The 25,458-nt window shown below is 36.6% G+C and overlaps 1 protein-coding gene across 2 annotated transcripts in view; it reads right to left on the bottom strand.

The window, feature by feature from the left end:
* The window catches only part of CSMD1 (CUB and Sushi multiple domains 1), a 1,153,012-nt gene that overhangs the window by 766,002 nt on the left and 361,552 nt on the right, over positions 1-25,458 (bottom strand). The gene's annotated exons all lie outside the window — the stretch shown is intronic.

The raw sequence follows: 25,458 nt of genomic DNA, 5'->3' as shown, positions 1-25,458 counted from the left end.
TCAGGCTTATATGGCTGGGCTTTTAGGAGGTTAAATCAATGTATATTAATTAAGCATTATGACTGTGCATTGCAGTGACAAAAAGAACAAACAAAACCAAAACACTGCAAAACTTTAAGGCATTACAACTGGAGACATTTCCATAAGGTCATCATCCAGGCTAAAAATGCATCACAGATCACCATGAATACAGAACTATGACCACAAAATACAGCACTTTCCTAATTATTTGCACATGCAAATAACTGGTTTGTAAATAAAATTCACAGTTACTGTGAATCTAAATTAGTGATAATAAATAATTCTGCACAGTCCTGGATGGCTAATGTTTACAGAACTAGGATAAATATCTATATTAATGCATTAAATGTAAGTGACACTCTAATTTGGAAAAAAAACCAACAAAACAAACACCCATAAACCAAAATAACTTACAGACAAAAACTATATTTTAAATATACTACTTCTATTAGAAGAAAGACTTTTTCAATAATTTTGTCAATAAATCGCAAGGACAAAAATAAATACACTTTCAGGAAAACTGAAAATTTTCCATTTTCCCCACAAATTACTGTTCTGTAAAAGTTATCATTTACTGTCCACAAGGTAGAGCTATACTTTATGGATATGTAACAAAAAGCTGTTTGTACTTATTTCACCAATATACAGTAGTAATTGGCAGTATGGCTGGAGTGTGGGCAGATGCCAGTGCCTTGAGTTATATGATGCCTTAAAGATACTATAACACAAAAATAGGACAGGCAATTAAATGGAGCAGGGAATATAGAGTAAATAAATGTGTCATAATACTTCATATTCTTAGGCAGTGGATATAGTCCCATTTTTTTTCCCAGGGTAATATAATCTTTGTTTATCCTTAATGGTTGTAGGTACTTAACTGGAACATCAGAGTCATCCTAGGCACTTTTTTAATCAGGAGAGGGAGGAAAAAAGCACCTCCAGAACATGATTTGGGTGTCAGAATTCAGTGGTTATCTGTATCTTTCATCAACTATGAAAACAACCTATGGCAACTGTGTTCCTGGTTTAGATATTTCAGTTCTGTGTCTATGGTATGAAGACAGTCATATCTATGCTGAACACATAAATAAATGTTAATGTTTTTAGCTTCTGCTGGCATGCTATAGCACATGAATCTTCTTGATCTTCAAAAGATTAAAATAAAAGTAAGTTAAAATATTCCTCAGGCAAAGCACACAGGTTGTAGTAGTGGCAATAAAAAAATAATTCGGTCTACACAATTTTTATTACAGGTCACCAGTCACAATGTCCTGGTAACAAAGGAAGAAAATCAGTTTCCCTACATACAAATAGCAAAGTATGGAAACCCATTTATACTCATAGATGTATACAAGGTTACTCAAAGTGAACACACAGAGGGCTCTATTAACCTGTATCAGCATGCTGTGCTCCCAATTTAACAGATGTCTCCTGTTAGCTCAGCATCACTGAATGCCTCTCAAAGGCACAACAGGGGTCTCCGTGCACAAAACTGACCAATCTTTTTCAAAACAATGTTTGAAATGGAAGCAGTATGCTGACAGCAGCATCACTGGCATCTCAGCTATAACACTGTTAACTCAGTGACATGATTTGCAAAATGAGAACTACCTCACTCAGTCCTCTCTGCTGTCTGTCAACTGTCTGGAGAGCCTGAACCACCAACAAACTCCTTTCTCCCCACCCCCACACCTTTTTTTTTATTTTCCCCCAGAAAAAAAATGCCAAAAATTCCTTTCCTTTTTCTACACAATACTAAATTAGCCCACTGCTTTTATGTCTGTGGGTCTTCTGCACACTGAAGGTTTTTTTCATGGTTTCAGTACAACCTTCAATTTCACCATTACTGGATGGTGAATTTTGTCTATCCAGACAAAAATTCAAAATGGTTAGGTATAATGTTATTCATCTCATTATAGCAGCATATTTCATCTTCAGTATTCAAACAGCAACAGTTTCTGAACTCCTTTGACTTCTTATGCTGCAAAGGATAGTTAGCATTATTAAAAATCCTGTAGAAAATAAACATCAAATGATAAGTTTCAATTATTACTGTCCTAATCTAACCCATACATTCTGCTAAACCAGAATACTTTCTTAGTGTTGGTGTTATTTATTAAAAAAAAAGTTATACTTCATAGTTGCATAAAGCTGTTGCAGTATTGCTATAATGTAAGTATCTAAACACTATCTGATAAAATTATAAAAGTGTGTCTCCAGAGCACAGCAAACAGCATCAACTGCAGTTCACAGAGTGAAAAAATGCAGATGAATGACCAAGTTACAGAAAAAAAAAAAGACAGAAGAAAATGTGAAGTACTGATTTACAGCTTGTTAAGAAACAATAATGAATGCTGGCACAATCCATGAGCAGGACATTCTAGACTCATTGAGAAGACTTATTTCAGGGGATCCTGCCAACAAAAACAAGTAATGCAGGCCTCAGCAATCTCTTCTTTCAATAAAAAGGCATAACCAATCAATGATATTGTATTCCTGAGGGTTTTGTTCCTCTTTTACAATAAATTCTATTAATAAAGTCATTCTTTGGTTTTCTGTTAAATCAAGACAGGAAAATGTATAGTATCAGAAATCTTCTCCATGAAGGACAGAATAGACAGGAAAAGGCAATATGTCAGAAGAGAGGGAATACTGGATTCCTGGGTTTAGACAACAGAACAGCTTTTGTCTCTTGTAATGCATATGCTGCAGTTAACAAGCCACAGTTCGGAAAAGCAAACACATAAATTGTTGGTTGGAATAAAACAGTGGATTTCCTCGTTATATTACTACATGAGAGGCAATTGAATTCTTGACAATTTTTCCCAAATTACGATGCTTTAACTACCAGCTACATCCTAAGAACTCTTTGGGTTTTTTTTTGACCTGAAATGTAATATGCAGTTTGTGTTCATGCAACTTATAATGAAATACTTTCAGTTCCACTCTGTAGCTTCCTTAGTCCGCTCTATGTTGACATAAGAAGGAAAATGAGGAGAGGAACCTGAATCTTCTAATGTGCATGATCTTTCTTTTCTTTAAAAGCTCTGGAAGGACTCTTTATTCTTCTATGTTTTAGCTTCATTTCCATAGCAGCACAATGGGATTTATACTGAATTAAAGAGGAAATCCCTCAGGAAAGGTTCACCTCTCTTGGGTGTCTGGTTTACCATTCTGATTTATTGTAGTTTTGGCCAAGCTTCACACCAACTCCTATGTAATCATCAAATACACTTGCTAAAAATACACATGAAAAATGCTGCCCCTGACTATGTCTGTGCCTGTAATTATTGCTAAAGAGTTCTCTGAAGGAAGAAACTTTTCCCTGATAATATACTACATTGAATAGAAAGATCTCAGAGGTCTGTATTTTCACGGCTACTGAGAATTATGACAGTATTCTCCCAGCCTTAATTACTGTTTCTGCACTGAACACATATATTAATAACTGATCGTTATGAACTCTATGAAAATGGACAGAAACCAGGTTAATCAATACCCTTACTTTAAAAGAATTTTTACTACATACAAATCTGGAAATGTAGCAAATGAATTATTTGATAGCACTTTGCAAAAAGATCCATTACTTATTGTCTTGGACTCCCTGTACCACACCTAACAAAACATGAAGTCACAACTGTTGCTGAGTTAGCAACAGCAATAGTAAAAATGAGAACTTAAAGGTAGAAGCAGCGCTGCCCAAGTGATTCAATGGCTACAGATGAAACCATCAAACACTGACTACTGAAAATCGCAGACTGTAAATCTGATATAAACAGAAACAATAATGCTACCTGTGCATCTCTGCAACACAAGTTATATCATATGTTATTCAAAAGAAGCTGAATTTAAGCATTTCAGGAATAATGGGCATTTTGCTAGGATTTCATCATTGAATTATAGAATCCACTAGGTTAGAAAAGACCTGTAAGATCATCAAGACCAACCAATTTGTCATGATACACTAACTAACAAGTAACTGTGTTGGATACCACTTATTGCTTTAAATTGGGATAGAAATGGTTCTAGTATGTCATGGATAAAATTATATGTAGTGTTACTATTCCTAGCCTATCAGGAGAACAAGGAGATATTACTAAATACCAGCTAAGCTGTCTCTGGAGACAACATCTATCTATTTGCAGTGCTTTAGAGTAGTGATTTTCAAACTATAACTATTGATTACCTCAAAGATTCCGTAAGACATCATTAGGAAAACCACTCTGACTAAATGAAGTTTGCATGTGCTAAAAAGCATATGTAATAAATAAAGATCTAAAGCAACCTTAGGTCTAAAAGATACAATTAGTTCAGTATTTTCTCCGAATAAGCAGGGGAGAAAATTGCATTCAGAAGTGTAGCCTTTCTTGGACTTAAATTATTCATAAAAAGCCATTGAATTCTTACAAAATTTCCAGTACTAGAAAGAACTTTTAAGTTTCATATCTCTGGAATCCAAAATGATAGCTAGGACTGAATGTTCAAGCTGGAGAAGCTCTTCAGGTTTACATTACTCACACCAAGACACTGACGACTCAGGTACTGTTATTATGCATTTTCTGTTTACATGATGCCGCACAGGAAAAAAGCGATTGACATGTGTAAATTAACTTTATCACAAAATCCATGACTGCAACTATGCTATTATTCTGATAGATTACTTCATTAAATGACTAAAAATAGGATTTACATCACAAGCCACATCTGCTGATGCATCCTCCCTCCTATCTACTGTTTTTGTCAGAAATAAAACCACATAAAAATCTGTATCCAATTATAGATCATAATTTACTTTCTTCAAATTTGAAACTTCTCAGATAAAAGAATCTGGCGCAAGAGATCAGAGTAATAGCCTTAAGCCAATAAAGGAATAGATTGCTTCAATAGGATAATTCTTTCTGCAAGGCAATTCATACCCTGCTAACCCAGAGGGAAAATACTAGACAAACTCACTGCAAACTTTTAACAAATTTAGAGAGTTATGAATTTGTACAATGCAGAGCATTTCCATAAGCAACTTGCTCGCAATTCTTCACCTTTCCTTCTTTAGTTCAAAACTGATTACAAAAGCTAAGTCTGATCTGTGTTCTGCCGAATTCAGATGACCTCCTATTGATCATACAACATTACCACGTACTTAGAGGAACAAGTTTAACATGGCAACAGTCACAGTGGGGAGTGGTGTTTTCTGCCAAGTGCTGATTTCTCAATAATGATGCAAGACAGAAGAGCACATTGCTTACATGAAATGATCTCTGCATTAGCTTTCATTTCTCTTGTCTTGTAAAAACACAAGTAAAAATCCAGCTGCACAGCAACCCTCTCTCCACAAGTTACGCACTGGACTTGAAAAGGATCAGAGGAAAGAAGACAGGCATAAGTGCTAGCACATCTTCAAGAGCTAGTGGAATGCTTCTGAAAACTCATGGGTTTTTCTTAAAAGAAACAAATTCATGGTACAATCTAATTTCTCTCACAGTATTAGTCCTACCTATTCTCCAGCAACCCCTACAGTCTCTTTAGGCAAAATTAGCTGATTTAAGTTTCAGTGTTATGGAGATTAATGGCAGCTTTAATTCTGTTCAGACTGAACTTCAAAAATCCAGTGCCACAACCCATATTTTTGTGCCAAAGCTTTAGAAATAAGTAAGATCTAATGTCTCTTTTAGCTCTGTTAAAGAATAATCATTCAGAGTTTTGTCTTAGTGCTAATCATGGCAAGCTGATATGCAAGATCAGAGACAGTTTTGTACTCTCTGAAAGATAAACAAGAAACTCCTCATGAAACAACAGTGACTTTTTAAAATTTGACAGTCACCAACAAGTCATCTGTGTTAGTGATGACACTGATAGAAAAAAAGAAAATCTTTTGTAGTTCACGTTTACTTGCATTTGAACAAAAAGGAATCTTCAAAATTACACAGCTATAAGCGTATCTTTTAGATTCCAGACTCCTGAAGACTAGGAGGCTCATGACTTCAGTTGAAAAAAAGTCGTGTCTTCTTCTCTTCAGTTTCACAGACCATTAATAGGGAAACACGATAAACTGTTTCAGATGACCATTATCAAAGAATGATGTGGCTGAATTATGTTCAATACTGTAGGAATTGTATTGGCAACACACAGTTACTTTTCTACAGCAAGTAGACCGTTCTATGAAGCAAGGTCAGTGACAGGTGGGAGCCTTGCAAGACTTGCACTCAGTACTGATTTAGTTATTTTTATATAGATATTGTTACAATATAATTGAAGCACTGGGATTTAAAGCAAAACCATGCTAAATAAACTTGAGTGTAAAGTGGCTGTCGGAGAATCTCTTCCAAGAGCAATATTTGCACTCAAGTAGCGACAGAGTATTTCAGGCGTGATATCATAAGATGATGACATTATGACCTTTATTCCTGTGTGCTTCAAACTCATAAGACTTTCCTGTATGACTGAAGTATATGAGAAAGACAATTTCAACCTTTGCTCAATATTTCAGTTAGCTCATTAGTATTACAGAAAATACTAATCACACCCTTTATATCCGTAACTGCAAGGTTTGCCTGGTAGCTGTAACACGAAAATGAAAGGAATAAGCAAACATGCCATCAAAAATTTCCCCAACTCCAAATAACCACAGATAATTGAGAAAAAAAGATACTAAACTGGATTTTTTAAAGAAGAATAAAAAGAGTAAGAAGAAAAAAAAAGTAAAAAATACAGAAATAAGGCAGTTTAAATTTCCACTAAATCACCTGAAGAAAAACTGAGTGGGTTGAAGTATGCACACAATATGGCCTAATCCATTAAACGTAAAAATTGCTAAACTGTGATCAGGACCATAATACATATTGCATTAGTGAGGCTTTGTTGTTTGTTATGTTGCTGTCAGAATCCCCTCCATCTATAAAATAGACAGTTTGCGAATCCACATATTTATAACTCATAAAACATCAAAACCAAAAAATCTGTTGACAAATGCATAAATGTTAAGAGCAACACTGTAGTGAGGTATCCCTACAATCAACTTCCTTACATGTGCACAGTATACCACACTACAATACAGCATAATATCCTAGGAAATGCAACTTATTAAAATCTATAGATGATCAGGATCTACTTGGGAGACAGTTCCAACATCAGGATTTAAAGTTTAGTTATAGCAAGGCAGACAAATGAGATTTTCAACAGATTTTTATCTGGAAGCTGAACTCTGAAATCCAGGCTTAACGTATGCATTACCACTCATAATCAAACTCATTTTACAGCCACCTTCAAAAAAATGGCTTATTTTTATTACTGCAAGGCCACTGGAACCCTGTGGCAACTTCAATCTTTAGTCATATGTTAAGGCACCTAAATATCCTATTCAAGCACATAAGAAAGATTAGCATGGCAGGGAAGAGCACAATGTACTAAGCAGGAAGCTGCCTAAGCTTGGTGAACAGAAATCTTGAGAAGAATTTCTGTTTAAGAAAAAAAAAAAAAAGAGGCTTGAATGCATCATCTTCTCCCTCCCCTATGAACCCACAGCCATGAATCATGTCTAGGATTAGGTGGCTACACCAACTATCTCTTTCTCAGAGAACTGCTTTAAAAAGTAAAAATGCAGTCCATATCCAAGCCCAGGAACTCAGTGGCTAAGCCACTCAACTAGATAAATGGCGGCGGGGGGAATCAAAACATCTCCAAGATGCCTCTTCTGCCTTATTTCAGGAAGCATTTGAACTTCCCAAGAGAGCACCTAAACTGCTTGTATTTGAAAGTAATTTATAAGTCTCTCTGTCCTGTATTACATGAGCATCTACTCACTGGGAGGATCCCCAGTACTAAATTTGAACACTTGTGTCTTAATCCATTTTACCACAGAGGCAGCTATGCAAACCTTTTCTGTGGATCAGTAAATACCCAAGTGTGAAATCCAGAACACTCTGACAGCAAGAACTAAGAAACTTACATAAGCAACATTTAAATAGCACCTGATACATGTATAACCTCTATTCCAATCCCTGATTAAAGATTTTGTAAGGAAGAGGTGTGAGACTATCTTCAATTATCCAAGATAACGATTTAGTCAATGGGTTTAAAGCAGACCTAAACAACATCACATTACTCAAAAGGCTTTGTACTGGTTTCAGTAGGCACGTCCTGACGAAACCAACTAGGTTATGAAAGAAAGGTGGGACAGAGGAAAACTCATTCTAAATTCTAGAATGACAAGAACCTTTGTTTTATCATGACAGTGGCTGATGCCAGCACTTGCAAAAATACATAAGCATGGAGATCTCTGTGACGCACAGATCAGATAACTTATAGATACCTCCATTTTGGAACAGGAATAAATTAGGAGTTCAGAGCACATAGATTAGAGGGATGCTTCCTTGAGGAATCAATAGCTAATTTATGTTTAGAGATAGCCAAACAGTTTTCTTTAAAATCACTTTCTGTCACACAATTAGAGCTACACAGCTTCTGAACTATAGATAGTTAACATCCAGTGAGCTCTGAGCAGAAGCATAATGAGCCGTCTTCTGTTTGCAGTCATCCACAGAAACACATCCATAATCTCCCTGTAGAACCCTTACTGACTACTTCAAAAAGGAGAGAAGGGCAATTTAATGAGCTTTATTTTGTGTCCTCTATATATTATTCTGTGTCCTCTACATATTAACAATACTTTTGTTCAGTGAAATAAAACCAATATTTAAAATGCTTTAACTTCCCTGTGGTGCAGTGGTGTTTCTCTCTCCACTGGTTCTATACTATCTGGAAAAACTCACTAGGTTAAGAATAGTGACACAAAATAACTACAATAGGTCAGAAAGATACAGTTTACAGAAGTGTTTGTATGATCCATATTTAAATTAGGTTACTAGAAAATAGGGGGAAATTAATGGTAAATTAGACTGTGTCAGAGAACAGAGACACGTGCCGATGAACTACCAAGAGAGAACACTTCTGATTATGATTTTCCCCAGAACATGTCAGGGTCTACTTTCAATAGCTGTCTGTGATACAGTGCATAGCAGTAAAATCTCAGCAGAACACAATTCACACATTTTAGCAGATCAGCGTAAGTACTGTTAACTGCCTCTGGAAAAAGTTGGTAAGAGTTACAGATTTCATTACTTTGTGGATGGAATAACAGACAAGAGATGACTTCTGTGTCAGATTCCATCAGCTAGCATTATCATTTACAGATTTATAGCTCTTCAAATGCACTGGATATGCAAATCTGTATGAAACAGTAGCATATTTCAGCTATTTAACAATTCAAAAAGTAATTTCTATAGAGCATACTTTTCACATACTAAACATCTGTATACTTGCCTTTCATTTCTCCCACTCAGATTTAGTAAATGAACTCATTATAGCCTTGAAAACAAAACCAAATAATTTATAACTTACCAAAGGCTTATTCATTAAGATATTCAGTGTACCTTTATTAAAATCTTGGAAATTCCCACTTTAATTCAATGTTCATGTTATAGTTAGAACGATTATATCCGTATCAGCTGTAATTGAATTTTACTGGATTTCACACAGGTAAAGTAGAAACAACGGTTAACACTGGCTTTTACCCCAGACTATATCTAGTCAGCTACTTGCAGACACAGTTTTTTGTTATAGGTACATTTATCACTTCAGTACTAAGGCTACTTCTTTGAATATGACACAAGATAGCACTTTCACTCCATGTTCCATATCCAAGGTGATAGATACCAGTTCACCTGGTAAACCTAATTCTCTCTGAGGAATATGTCATTGTAAGTGTCACAGAGTTAATCAGCACAAACCCAGTATTAGCTTTTTATGTTGACATAAATTTTACCCACAGAGAACAATAAGCAGTACATGTATGGAACTGAATAGGATCTTTGAAAGTTAAACTCCATTCAAGAACGCAGCTTAACTATCTGTTGCAAAAGACAAGGATAAAAGCTACAGCATCTAAACTGGTAAATAACTAGAAATAACACCATTTATAACTTTAAAGAAAAAACGACGACACAACTATCAGGCCAACCACCACTGAAAGGGTCTTCTTGTTACAGGCAACTTCTACTAGACTACTGATAACAGATCACTCAAAAGTAATTCAGTAAGGAAGTATACAACAAAGTCATGAACTAGAACCAGTAAATGGTGTGACAAGTGGTTTTCCAGTTGTAAATTTGCTGAAAATTTAACATCAGCATGCTCAAAATTATTTCTGTAAGCAACGTATTTTTTCTTCTTACTAATCCTCCAATTCCATAACTTTGAAGTGAAATATTAATTTTGATCAAAGTACATAAAAAAATGAGGTACTGTGCCCTTTTAAGAAGAGGAATTCAAGGGAATAAGTAATTTCTTGGGTCATGGAGTAAGAGCAGATACACCACACGACTGCCCTCCAGGTTACAAAAGCCTTCCAAACCTAGTCCCATAACTCTGCCCAAACAATTAAAGATTACTGGAACATACACTGTTTATGCCTTTTCTTCCTCCAGCTCTGCCAGTCCAGACTGCTTTCCAACCTACAGTTTCAGTCTTCCAAGAAAAAGGCATGACTATACTAAACCCTATGTGCAGGCACATTCATGCTATGCAGGTCCGGTCACCTCATTTTTCAGTTTGAAGGATACAGCCTGATGGACTCCACTCGCTTATGTGCCTGGGTTTCTATTGGGTCTGCCTGGGTGAGACGGCACCCTCTCACATCTCCCCAGCACTCAGAATAAGGACTGAATGGCAGCCTGCTTGGTGCACACATACACAACTCTGAAACATGAATGTGATGCAGACTTGCTGGAAGAACAGGTGACTAAAAGTGATCATTGGGCAATTTTTCATCAGCTACATTCGTCAAGTTACACTGTGTGGAACAATACCACAACAGCAAAGCTCAGAGGACTAACTGACAAGATAGAGCAACATGTTAATTTCATGATTAACACCAAGAACCTCTGAGCAAAAGTACTTGCAAGCAATAAAGCAAGCATCTGTATCTGAGACCAGTCCTCTAGGTGCTTGTCTGATCTCCACAACTATTTAGAAAGACAAGAAGTGGTGACCTTTTCACCCAGCTGTCAAAAATTAGGACCCTAATAGCAGGTTGATCACATCTGCTCAGATGCAGATATATCGGCCTCTATGTAAATGAATGCTCTGAGCATCTGGAGGCTTTTCACAGCACTTGGATCTAAACACACGTGCTTGAGAACTGAATGTGTGCACCTAGCACCTGATCAGTGGTTTCTATAAACAAGCCCTCTAACAATCCATCAACTAGGAAGATTACTAGACAAAGGCTCTGAGGAACGCTGTGCAGTACTTACACTCCACATTCTGAAAGACTATGTAAGTAAACTAAGATTACTGCATTTTTTCCTAGAAGTAATCTAAACATGTAACTGAAAGCACTCCGTGGTGCGAGCACAAGAATATCAAAGATGCTGGTAGAGTTCACATGTGGAATACCAGCACAAAGGTACTGTTAATGGCCATCTTACGTATTACTTCATAACTTCTCCTGTAGTTTGGAACTGACTGTTTGTAACAGCCATGTTGCTGGCAAAAGTCAATCAAGTACTGAAAAAAGAATTTTTTCAGATATTTTTCCCCTCCCACCCATGGGCAAAGAGCGTAGGGAATATGAATGCTATGGCAGCATGGTAAAGAGATACAATTTACAGACAACATTACTACTTTTTGTTTGTTTTCATTAGAGCACTTTATTGATTATATGTCTGTAGTTCACACAAAACATTTTAAGGGAAATATTTATCAGATTTAGGCTGCACTGAAAAGGTTTTACTTTTGCCCTTCACACAACAGCACTTGACTTACTAATTTGTGTGAATATAAATGGCATTATGATTAACACCGGTGTTTCTTTCCTTTGTGACCCAGCTTTGATTATTGCTCATCTGGTTCTCAGTAACCCTGCCAGGAAAAAGGGCATGTTTAGCAAGCTGTTTCTAGACTATGCTCATGTGACAGAGAGTTTCATCAGCTTGATACAATGATGTATTGCTTTCTTTTTTCCCCCAGGTATGTAGGTTACAATTTGTTATATTAATTAGTAGCATAATATCTTCACTACAGGATTTATAGGGTTAGATAAGCCACCTTTCTGCAGAACACTTTCTTCCATTATTTGCCTGTCCAAACTACACTGTTTAAATTTCACAAAAATCCTGAAGTGTCTGAAATCTAAAAATTAGTTTGGGAAAGTACAATCCTAACCCATGAAATAAATAACTAAAATGCTAAATGAGTACTACATCTTTCTTCTTAAGCTACCGACTTAAGGATGTTCATGCTTGCCATTTAAATTAAGCAGATAGCAGCATTTGGTGTCACCCCAATATAAAGCCTTAAGTAGACAGCACATTTAAGCAACTTTCTTCATGTTGAAGATTTGTTGCTGACTGCTGGGTTTGGATGGGCTTTTTCTCCCTCATTTTATAGTCTCTCCTTCTGAAGGACTGCTTTATTAGTTTATAACTAAGACTAGCTCTACTGAAGAGTACAGCACCTGAGACCCCATGCAGTGTATACAAGCTGCTGTGTATTATTTAAAGAAAACTAAATGAGCTTTTAGCCTGTCATTTACTCTATCCCCCTAATGAGAACTTGAAATGCTCGTTTTTCTGTCAAAAGAATTTATAAAGTGCCATTTTAGGTCCCACATAGAATTAACACTATTTTAATAAAGAATATTGAGATTTCCCATAGAAGACTTTTTTTCCTTACCAGCTTCATATGTAATCTGACTCCACAGCAGTCAGTCCTAACATCCATTATTTAGGACTCCTTTAAACACTAAAAAATTGGTACAGTATATGATGAGGTTTCTAGCTGCTAATGTTTGAAAACTTGCTGCAGCTATACTTACGAGTGCAAAGACATCAAAGCTAGCTCTAAATAAATCAGCTTAGGTTTGAAAGCAATATTACAGCTTAGTTTGATGTGCTCCTTTGATCCCCTCCTCTCTCTAGTACTTTGACAGTACTTTCTGAGCAGACTTTGTCAGGTCAGGCTTCGAGCAGCATAAAAACCTTTGGGCACAGAGAGGGTTTCCTGGCTGAGCTCACCACTAGACTGGAAATTTCCGCACTGCACACTACAGCACTATGGAGACATTTCAATATTATCTTCTCTAATTTCTAGGCACTGGAGATTAACCGCAGTTGTGGCAGGTCAACAGGAGGAGTTATACCCTACTTCTTTATTTTTTGATGTGCTATGCATTTTTGTGTTATTTATGAAAAAATAATAAGGTTATGTTAATGAAAACAATTTATATATGCATAGCTAACACTGAAGTATTTGTGGGAATAATCATATTGTTCACTGAAATACATTTTTACACAGCAAGTTTCTGTACACACCCATCAGTATGCTAGCTTTGTCCACTGCAGTTCTTCCATGTCAACTTCATCAGCTGAAGCTTACTAGGAATTAATCACAATACAACTTATTTTTTCCTATAAAATGAAAAGCACAAAGCCCCTACAGAGCAAAATAAGGCAGTGCTCCAAATGTCATTCACTAATTCAGGGGAAAAGAGCCAATTATAACTAATCTACTATAGGCTTATTTCCTGCCACCTATTAGTTCACATTTTTTCCCCTCCTCTATTCTGTATTGTCTCCTAGTTTGTGGGGAGAGAAAACCAGTGAATTCTGCTCCTGTGTAACTGGCCAGCTGAACATCCACCTCGCAGAACCAGTGATTCACTGTTAGCACCATCAGTTCTTTCTGTCACCCACATAAAAATGTGCTGTGCTAATACTTGGTGCTGAATATCAGATTAATGATTATGGTAACTCTAGAAGTGAATGTGTCATTCTCTGCTCACTACTTAGTGCGCACATTTACGCAGCTGTATACCAAGACCAAACCTGGTCCACATGGGGTTAAATCTCTCCAGTGTACACCTTTGTGCCAGTACCTGAGCTATGGTCAGAACAACTTCAGAATTCTGTACAATCACAGTTGCTGCCAGTTATTATTTCTAACAACAGTATTTTCCAAAAGATAGAAACTGAATTGTGTTTTTTTCTCCCTTCCTTGCCTCTACGCATATAAATTTAAATTAAATAAAAATATAATTTATTTTGCTGTTCGTTCAATATTGTATTCTATCCTTAAGCAAGTTTTCACTTGTAGAACCAGGGATAAGAAAACACCTTTATTGTTTAGAGTAATGGGGACCATTCTTTTTAATTGCTATAGTCTGGAAATAAAAAAAAAAAAACAAAACAAACAAACAAAACATAGTTTTGCCCTATCTTGTAAAGTTTTATATCCTTGAAATATATTTGTTATGTGCTGCAACAGAAATGAAAAACACCACCTTATTTCAATATATTTAATGTGGCAGGTGATTGCCAAGAATAATCTACTTTCAAGTGTAGGTTTTCAATCAAGATATTTAATAGGGATATATAAAGAACAAATTCAATATCTTAATCTTTTTTTTTTTTTCCCTGAGACATCATCATCTTTCTTTATCCTAACACAAAAAAGCATACAAGCATTCTCATTCTGTGACTGGAAAGCTAGTAAGTTTTATCATGAAAAAAAAATCACTAGAGATTGAACTTCAAGAGTCATGGATTTTAACAGAAAATTAGTCACAAAATACACAGAAAATAAGTTTCTCACACACAGTTTTTTGAAGGGGGTGTCTAAGTAAAGCACTTAATGTACTGCAAAACCTTTAAACTGAGTCATGGCAATTTAGATCTCTTCTAACAGAAATCGAGAAATATGGCCTTGGTGTTTCTCTGTAGTTGGGATTGATAAAATTCAGCCCTCACGTACACACCCCTATTTTAAATTTTAAACTAGTAATTGTGGCTACAACTCCAGTCAATAAACTTCATGGTTCTATGGCCTGTTTCCTGAGTTTGAGTTCAAGCAGCATGATCTGACGAAGTCAACTTTCATTCATCCTCCAGGAGGAAACAGCAACTGACAACAACCATGGCAACAGCACTTGAAATTGAGCTAATTCCCTAATTATGCAAAACAAGTATTCACGACCCATTTCAAGAGCTGCCAGAGCAGCTCCAACAATTCAAAGCTATAGCTAACAGTTTGCCTACTTGGTTCTGAACCCCAGCATTTTCCATTTAGACAGCTTTTGTCTCCAATTTCCAAACTATTGCTAGGATTAATCAGGTGTGTTATTTTGTTTTCTGATGAATTCAGTTGCCAGATGTCTCTAAATTACAATGATTTGGGAAAAAAAAGTATTAAGAGCTATGCATTTTCAAAAGCTTTTATTTCCATCTTCAAAATCCTGAACAGTCTTACTTTGTACACAGCCAACCCTAGGTGATGGTATCTTGTCAAAGGGGCACAGACTGAAATATGCTTTGTAACAATTATTTAAGCTCTTGGCTTCAGTATATTTTCCTTTACACTGGCTGTTCTGCATTACAGCATGAAGAAGGATAAGGATCTTGCTTCCTCCAATTTAAATCCTTTCTGAAATTAAAATATCCTAATCATGCCGCCTCTTTACATGGAAGATCTTTCATGGTTTCATGTTGCATTTTTAGGCTTTTTTCTTGAATACATTTTTTAAGAGAAGCAGACAACCTGCAAAAAGTACTCCATGAGAAAAGCAACATCAAGTTCTTAGACTAAAATGTTCTAGCATAAGTTCTCTACATCTTTCTCATGCATCTTAACATTATTTTTATTCTTTCGCTTCTTGATGAATTTTGAGTGGATGATTTGAAAAGGCTATCAGTTGTGACAGGTATTTTCCATCAAGTTCACTGGTTCAGTGATAAGTATCTAATCAATAGTTCAAAATTTCATTTCAAACTTGCATGGCCTCCCAGTAGTCTGCACCAGCTTTCATTTACCCTGGTACTGCCAAGTTTTGCTTAGCTTTTAACATTCCCCACCAGACTTCCCCAAACACCAATCACTATAATAACATTCCTTAGCATAGGTCCTGATATGCACCACAGCAACTGGACAGTGGCCTTGTTATGACCATTTCTCATCACTCTAGCAAGAAAGGGGCTGACCATTGGTTTTTCAGTTCCCCATTTCTACTACATAGAGATATCAGAAATTATGCTGCATGGACAAATCTGTATTTTTCAGGTGGAGTTAATTTCCTGGAGCTGGTCAAATTGTGAACTGAAAAAAACAGTTGCTCTCTGCCACTGCTCTCTAGCTCAAGTGGCTTAATAACCTCAAAAGTTTATACAAAACCTCGGATTTTCTGTTGTCTGTTTTTAACATGCATACATGGGGAATAGCACCCCCCTGAACTTCTGAAGAACAAGTGAACAACACACATGTTGTCTTGTACTAAAGGTGTTCATCCTTTGAGAAGAATTGAATGAGTTACATAAATTTACTGAAATTAAATGTTTTCTTCTTAGAAGCAGTAATAGGCACCTTAGAATCTAAATCAACATAATTTGGGGGGGAGGGGAATTTGCTTTTTAACATCTACATACTGGCATGAAGTAACAAGTGAATACTCACATAAGTTGAAAAAAAAATACTAAGCATTCTTTTGCTAAACTATTCAAAAAACAAACCAAGCTACGCAACTCTAAAGCAGTTACTAGGTTACTTATAACCATACTGACAGTCACGATACCCAGAAATACCTGTTTGCTTTCAATCCCATTTCCATCAAGAGAAAGGGTACAAATCGTTGCACAAGTTTTCAGCATGAGGGTTTTTAAGAGACTTCTTCATTAAAGATTTCTTCATGAACTCAGAAAAACACATCTTGCAGGATGATTTTCCAAGGTAGAATCAGTCACTGGAATTCCTGATAGACAATTTAATCTCTGTTCCACCAAGATGAATAATCAGTTTCCTCATGCAATCTGTTCCAGAGGTGCTTTATCTTTACTGTTAGAAAGTTGGGGTTTGTTTTTTTTTTTTCCTGGGGACTAACCTGCAACTTTCTTGATGCAGTTTTAGCTCATTAATGCATCTCTCCTTCACTATGAAAGGAGTACACTTCATTCTCTCTAGTAATTATTTATTTGCAGACTACTTTTATGACCTTTACCCTCCTTCCCCCCCCCCAATAACTTTCCCCTTCTAGTTTTCTCTAAGCTAAAGTTCATTAGGTTTATGCACTGGGTATCAGAACAGAAACGTGTCCTTCTCTGTGATTTATCAATACACTTAAATTTGAACATAGAGAGGCTGCAATATAAATCTAAAACACATGCCTTTTGGCAAGCTACCAGCTTTCAGTGTTCTTTGACTATGACAAATTCATCAAAGCAAAAAAATGCCCCCAGGAAACTTGCTAATAACATGGCACAATGTTATCTCCCCTAAGGAAAAGAAAAAAGGATGGGAGCCTCTTCCTCTAATTTAATTAAAAATGAAAACTTTCATTAAACTAGTATGTATCACACAGTATTTTAAGAAAAGTAATCTCTGCTGTGGTCATGAATCACTATTGTGTATAAGAAAATTAAACAAGATAAAATTAAACGATAACAAATGGGTACTTCATGGAAGTACTGTGCAGTAAGTTCAAGGTTTTTTTCTTAAGGTAGAAATAAGTTCATCTGACTGTTTCAAGACTCTTAAGGTCTGCTACCTTTGTTTTTCTGTAGGAAAGACAAAGCAAACACAAATCACTAAGGATGAAACATGAAAGGATAAAAAGCTTCATACTGTACATAAGTGCTACCTTTTTTTTCTTTTTTTTTATTTTGAGACTGAAGTCAGGAATACAAGAGCTGGGTCCTTTCCTCATATAGAAGCTCCAGTTTCCACCAGAATAAAACCCAGGATCATAACAACATCATAAGTCATGTATCCAGTCCTCAGCCTGCACAACAAGGCTATGTCTCTTACTACTAAGAAAGGCGGGAAATAACGTCTGGCCCTAGGACCAACCAGAACAGTGTTATGATTAACAGCTGAGGGAACACTGAGGGAACTGGGATTGTTCAGCCTAGAAAAAAGGAGGCTGAAGGAAGACCTTGTCACTCTCTACAGGTACTTGAAGTACCCGAAGGGAAGTTCTAGTAAGACGGGTGATGTTCTCTTCTTCCAATTAGCAAGCAATAAGAGAAGAAGAAATGGCCTCAACTTGTGCCAGGGAAGACTTAATCAGACATTAGGAAAAATATATTCACCAAAAACGCTGTCAAGCATTGGAACAGGCTGCCTGGGGAAGTGGTGGAGTCACCATCCTCGGAAGTATTTAAAAACATGCACATGTGGCACTCTGGGACATAATTTAGACTTGGCAGGAATAGGTTTACAATTGGACTTTATGATCTTAAAAATCTTTTCCAATAGAAATGATTCTATGATTTAGGAGAGTCAATTACCGGTGTCTTACACAGTTCAGTCATATGATTTATCTATATAAAAACCAGCAACATTCAAACACTTGACTAAAGGTAAAACACTGTTTAAACACACAAAAACCAAAACCCTCTCATATATATGGAAGCTACTACACTCTGACCATTACGTAAAGTTATTTTCTTTGTCAAAATAAATACATGCATTTCTCAGAACTGCAGACATCAGGTTGGGAGAGTACATCAACCAGCCTTTCCTTTCTTCTAGCATATTAATTCTACACAGTAATAAGCAATATCTGCATGCAACTCACTGAAAAAACAGTCACTCTATGTCCAAAAACAGCTAGAAACTGGCCAGTCTGTATTATATACTGAAGTTCTGCCACAATACTTCATCCCTTTCAGCTATTTGCTTACTGCCACTCTCATTAACACAGATTACAAAATCATGTGTACTTTTCTTAGGAAAACAGTACCTTCAAATTTCTTTCAAACACAAAAAGTTTAGTAATTAAAATCCACTTATCTTTCAGAAACTTTTTTATTTAAAACCTTTTTTTTTTAATATGTACTCCCATATATCTAAAACTTTGTTTGCATTTTCAATTAATCAACATACTACGCAAATAATGAGAGCCATTACCCCACATTGTACACAGAAACTGAGGCACCAGGAAATAATGTGGCTTCACCAAAGTCATTACTGTAGTGACAGCAACATAGTTAATCACCTCTTCTCTATTTTTTTAAAAGACTACACCTTCAGTTAAAACATATCTTTCCTCCTGCCTTAAAGAGGTTTTCTACAGTGTTCCTTGTAAGTCACTCATCACATACAGATAATATATCCAGTGTTCAGAAATACAGTACTAAAAGTGAGGAATGGCAGCAACAGAAGATGAGCATAAATCGTTCAGCTACCTGCATAAGTACTGTCTACATTGTTCAGAATTTCAACACAAGATTCTTTCTATGTTTATGCAGTCAGTAATGCACGTTTTCTTCATTCATTCATTCATGTTCTCTTCATGTTCTCTTCAATTGCATATAAAGTTTTAAATATGCAGTACCTGAACAAACACTCCTGGAAAAACAACTTCTCCCCTCCTTCTTCCCTCCCCTGTAATAAGACCACTGCATACTGTCACTCTCAAACACGACATGAAAATAAGTGAAGCTCAGGAACAGAAACTGCTTCAGCGCAGTGCCAGTTCAGTGTAGGAGGTGCAGAATTACCCTGTAACTAAAAAAGGGAGCTGTAAATTTGCCAGTTGTCTTAAAATATAACATCATATGGCAGCAAAGAATTTGACAAGATAGCACTGAAGTTAGTTTAGCAGCAAATGAATGTATAAAATGCTGCATGCCTGAACGCTTTTTAGTATTGATGTATTACTAAGGGAATTTTACACATTTTTGCTTCATATCTGCCTTCTGCTCCTCCCCTCATCTTTTTCAGTCTTAGGAGGGGCTCACAATTCCTACACTCCAGTTTGTACTAATTTCAAATCACACTGTGTGCAAGACAGAGAAAAGTCAGGTTAAATGTCACAAAGAAAATCTGGTAGCGTTTCACATCTCTTCTTGTGATTTCTAAGATAATCTGTATCCTATTTCACATCAGCATCAATAATGAATCTCCATGAGTGAAATGATCCCTTCAAAGACAGCACAGAACACAATCAACCTTCAGTGCATTTGCTGGCTGGGGCTACAATTTGAAATTGGTTAACATTCTGATGACACTGCATGTGAAGAAACAGAACTGAGCTCACTAAGTACTATTTATTCTACTCTCAAATAAAATGCAACAGAAAGCGGGTTTGTTACTGAAATAAGCTGGTAATGAATATATAGTGAGAAAATGAAAGCATTCTTTTTAGAGTTTTGTTAATAGTCTCACACTTTCAACAAAATATGAAGTGTAAGACAGGGATGAGGCATTTATTTGCATAAAACTCTCTTTCATGAATTGCAAAGCTCCTTGCCCACAGCCTAATTTTGTGACATTTTGCTGGAAATGTGATGATCAGATTCTGTTCATCAATACCATATCAGTTTCCTGCTACAAAAAGCAAAGTCATGTACTCTTACTGTTACGTCTTGTTTAACATGGTTAAAAGGCATAAGATGGTCAAGCCTTCATTGAAGGAATAATCCTTTCTCTGCTGTTAACAGCACTTTCCATTTGAGAAGACTTTGGAGGGACTCTTATAATACTATCTGTACAGATGATTTGAAGAGAGATACAGAAAGCTTCTAACCACATTAAACTGAGAGCAACACAAACTCTGTATAAAAATATAGGAGGGATTGTGTATTATCACTTCCACTCCTCTAAGCAATGCAGCAGTTACCAGAATACAACTCTGGAAATACCCTTTTGCTGAACCCATCCATCCGCATGTGGCACACAGCCAGCTGGTGCATAATAATTTACAGAGCACCTTATGAGCAGGAACAGCTCAGATTCTCATATGGTTATAGCACAGGCAGACTAGCAATCTGTAGTTGTGACTATAACTTCTTATTCTCACTAAAAATGCACATTTATACTGCATCTACTCCACAGAACTGTATTTTAAAACTTCTGAAGTCATCACTCAGCCTCTTCACATTCAGACAGCATAACCAATGTTCCAGTTCTATTGCCTCTCTCTGAAACTGCTTAGAACTCATGGTTACTGACCAGGTTGAACAAAGATGCTTTGTCATCCCACTTTGTAGATGCAGTCAGCACTCGATTCATTCACATCAACAATGCTAAATGCTCCTCCACTGGTGGCAAAGCATCCTCTGCTAAGGGACAATGGCTTCCTCAACCTGAAACCTGCTCACACATGCTGCTATCTGTTGCCATGATCTCTACACATACACGGTTGCTGCTTTTGCAGCAGATGTGATAAAGTTTCAGAGGATTTCTTTCATTAGTCACTGTATGTGCATTCAGATACACCTTCATTAAAATTAATTTCTGCTGCAGGTATTTTGTGATGTTAATTAGCTTCCAGCAGAGTATTTTTGTTAGGCACTGATTAGTAGTTTCATTTGCTCTGTGTATCACTGTAGATGTGCCATATTATATGCCACAGCAGTCCCACCAGACAGAATTTTCTGTTCCCTCCCCTGCTCCTTTTAGTTCTTCCTGACACTCTTCATCCCCACTGAAACTAGTTGATCAAGTTTTTACAGTATTATAGACAGCATTATGCTTATGCCACACTGCTGAATTTATCTGGAGAGCAGAAGCTGTAAATTACAGAATCTTTCGAGAAACTTACGTATTGCTGTTACACTTAATCTGAATCTGAAGATGTAATAAAACACAGGTTAATCTAGAAATAGAAGCATTCTGAAAATGGACAGATCCTCTGTCATATTGTCAATGAAATCAGTTTAAAACCAGCAATTTTAGTTCAGAATTTGCTGTTTAGTAGAAAAAAAAAATAATTAGTATCAACAAAAATATACTAGTATATAGACAGGCCAGACCAACATATTCAGGATACTTCGAGGTGTCTCTGGAACTTCGGGGGAAATGGGCCAGTACAGCTTTAGGATACAGTGCCCTGAGAGAGCTACTGTCAATGTTCAATAGCTGCAGCTGAAACTCAGACATGTAACATCCGATACTGAGACACTAGATGAGCACAGCCTCTACGTATTTCAATTCTCTTGTGAAAAGTGGCCCGTGGCAATGGCAGAGGTGCTGTACAGACAATATCGGCATCTCCCCACTGATCTAGTGCATAAAAAGTTTACTAGCATTAGGCAAAAAATTTATGTTAGGATGCATATTACTAGGATAGAGGAAGCAGAACTGGAAATGCATAGAATTAAGAATGGACTGAATACAAAGAGGCAATAATCTCTTCTCCAAACATAAACAGCTCCAACATAAACAAGCTCAGAAGAACCTGCACATTTTTCTTAAAGGAATTCATAGGACAAAGGTTAACTCTGATATGCATTTTAGAAGCATTCTAAGAAACAAAGGTTTCAAAAAATAAACTCGTTTCCTGAAGTACTGGGTTTAGTGTCCTTTAGTGTTCTACTACCTCATTGCTCTTGCCCCTGAAAATAGCACTGCCAAGCTGCTTCTGCTTGTCCCTGGCCACTTTCTCTTATGGTAACACTGGCTCCTATGCTCCTCAGCTGCTTGTCTACACATGAAAGAAGCAAGTAGCATTTGCTGAGCTTGGTTGGGGAATATGGATTTGTCAGCTGTCCACTCAGTACAGAAATCTCATGGGGCAGCTGTCTACTGCCTCACAGACTGCATTCCTTCCATTAGTAAGGAACTGAAGGGAGGTATTTATTGGTTTTGAGTTAGGGTTTTTTTATACATAGCAGAAACAAGCTTGAAGATTGACTTTTGAAAGAACTGACTTCAGGGAGATAAACTGGGAAGGAATACACAAAGAAAAAAAATAAAATCAGTGAGTGACAGAAACCATGACACTCTTCAGAGGCTGAATCAAAGTAAAGAAACCCCCAAAACCAATCCATCCCAGCTGGCAAAAAAAGGCTTGTGATTTAAGAGCAGGTTCTTATTAGCTCCAATTATTTCCTCACAACAGCCTACAAACCAAGCCATTTTATGCATGAAAGTCTTCTAGTATGCAACCAGTTTCAGTGTATATTATCAAAACTAAGGAAAGCAAGACAGGGTGAAATTGAGTACCAACAGCACTGAAATTGTTTTCAATACAAATTTGATCATGGCACAAATGCTTATTATTTCAACAAAAAACATCAAATCCTTTTTGAAGGTATAACGCAGAAGTAGTATGATTACAAGAGCAAAGTTTTATGTAACAGCAAATGAAGTCCATATAGCCTCTACATTCTAAACAGATAGGGTCTCCTTAGAAACACTTCATATTTATCAAGTCAAAAAAAGAAAGCATGGTTTCTGAAGAGCCAAAATACAACTAATAAAAATAAGAAAAACAGAAAGCTATCTTTTGGATGAAAAAAAAATCCATTTAATTATTTTACATGAATACATTAATCTTTCCAGTTGACAAAATAGTCCCACAGCTACTTTCTATTAGCCACCAACCTAACTACAGATAGAATATATATATATATATATATATACACAGCTTGAACATACATATCTTAAAGTTTTGCAGTATGTTAAGAAGCATTACCAAATTTTGCTGCTGAGTTGGCATTTTTATACCTCAGATGAGTACCAAACTTCAGGGAGGACACAAACTTGATTTTATCACATTTTGAGGATAACTATCTTCTGCTAAAGTCATCTGATACTAAGGACAGTTACTGGCTTGGAAGTTCAAATCCCAAATGACTCAAACTGTGTACAGTCACACAAATCATCTCCCAGATAAAAGTACTGCATACTCTCAGTAAGTGGGAAAGCTCATGAGAGCGTTTCAAGATCTGATACTGGGCATGTTATTCTACTTGCCATTGCAAATCTATTCTTAGTGCTTCAGTATAAGGGGATGATTTCTACTGCTAAATACCTTGCCTTTTAGAACAAAGAAATCAGCAGTAACAGAACTTAACACCTTTATTTCGTAGTGTACTATCTGATGCAAGCGCTAACAGAAGATTCAGCCTGAGTTGGTCCTTGGCCCTAACTGCCCCCTAGACCTAACTGATCTAATTGCCCAGCAAATCAAAGTAGTGTAGTGAAGCACCTAATAACATGTCACAGACTGCTCTGCTAAGCCACTTATTTTTTTCACCCTCAATAAGTAACAAGAAGCACCTCAGCCCAAGTCTTCCTCCCCTACACCAAACAGGAAAATGACAAGCTAGTTTGTCTCCAGATCATACAATGTTTATTTTCTCTCCCGAAACTTTTTGAAACATTAAACTGTTCTGAAGTATAGAGGCTATATCTTTGGAGCAGAACAATTTTCTCCAAAAGAGGTCAATACCTGAGTGAGCATTTCAAAATTCATCACTATGCGGTACTTCTGTTCAGACACTAAGGGTAGGAAGATTTCAAAAGAGTCTACTGCATATTTTCCAAAGAAAATAAGTACTAATTTATTTGGGTTGAACACAATGAGGACTTTTAGATATAGATAATTAGACAGACAGATATTTTTAGATATAAATATTTTTAAGTAATTGTGGAATTTTTAGCACTTCTGAAAATAGGGCCTGAAGATTTTCATATTGGTATGTGAGAAGTTGAAATCTCAACATGATTTTCCTTTTTTAAATATAGGCTTTGGGGATAGAAAATAAATGGCACTAGAAAATATTCATTTCATCCTAAAATAGTATGCAAAGAAGACTGAAAGCTCCTCAGAGGTGTCAGTTTCTCTCCTTTACAAGGAGGGAGTCCAAATTCCCCAGATTAGATTTATATTACTTTTAAAGATAAGGCTCGGTTTAAGATTAAGAAATTTAGATGATGATGCCTATGGATGCACAGACTGTCAAATTTTTTTACAGTCAAGACAGATCTAATCCATAGCAGAGTGAATCAGCTTACCATACAATTAACACCTAGGACACACTTAAAGCTGCATAAATGCAAGCAATTACTTCCATAAAAATCATTCAAATTGGGAAGTGCATCAAGAACCAACCTCTAGCTCAAAGCACAGTCAACACTGAATTCAGTTCCAGTTGCTGACGACGTTTTCCAGTCAGGTCTTGAAAACCCTCAAGGACAAAAAAATCTAACACATCACTAGCTCACTGCTGTGTTTCTGACTTCACGCTAATTCTTCTTTTATGCAGCTGATACCTTCCTTTGTTTCCTATTATAACTGTTGTCTTCCCCTCCAACTGTTTACCCTCAGTAAAGATCCCAGCTCCATCTCACTAGCAACCTCCCTGCATGGTAATAAGGGGCTGTGGCTAGGTCCCCTCGAAGCCATCTCCTTTCCAAGGCTGAGGAAGCCCAGTTCCCTCAGACTCTTCATGAAGGATAAGCGGAGCAGGCTGGGTAGCTCTACCAAATCATTCTAGTCTTGATACCTTTCTTGCAACACTAAAAAAAGCAAAAACTGGACACAGTATTCCTACGTAAGTTAGTAAGCACCAAGTAAAGGGAGTGAGAGGGGAAAATCACTTCCTTAAGCTAATATGCTCCTATTGACACAACCCATTATGTTGTTAGCCTTCGTCATCACCAGTGCAC

Source organism: Pezoporus occidentalis, unplaced genomic scaffold (assembly GCF_034315485.1).
Source record: "Pezoporus occidentalis ecotype Australia unplaced genomic scaffold, CSIRO_AGI_Poc_V1 ctg29, whole genome shotgun sequence".
Taxonomy (NCBI): Eukaryota; Metazoa; Chordata; class Aves; order Psittaciformes; family Psittacidae; genus Pezoporus; species Pezoporus occidentalis.
Note: the sequence above shows the minus strand (reverse complement) of the source record. Positions and strands in the feature narration are given on the sequence as shown.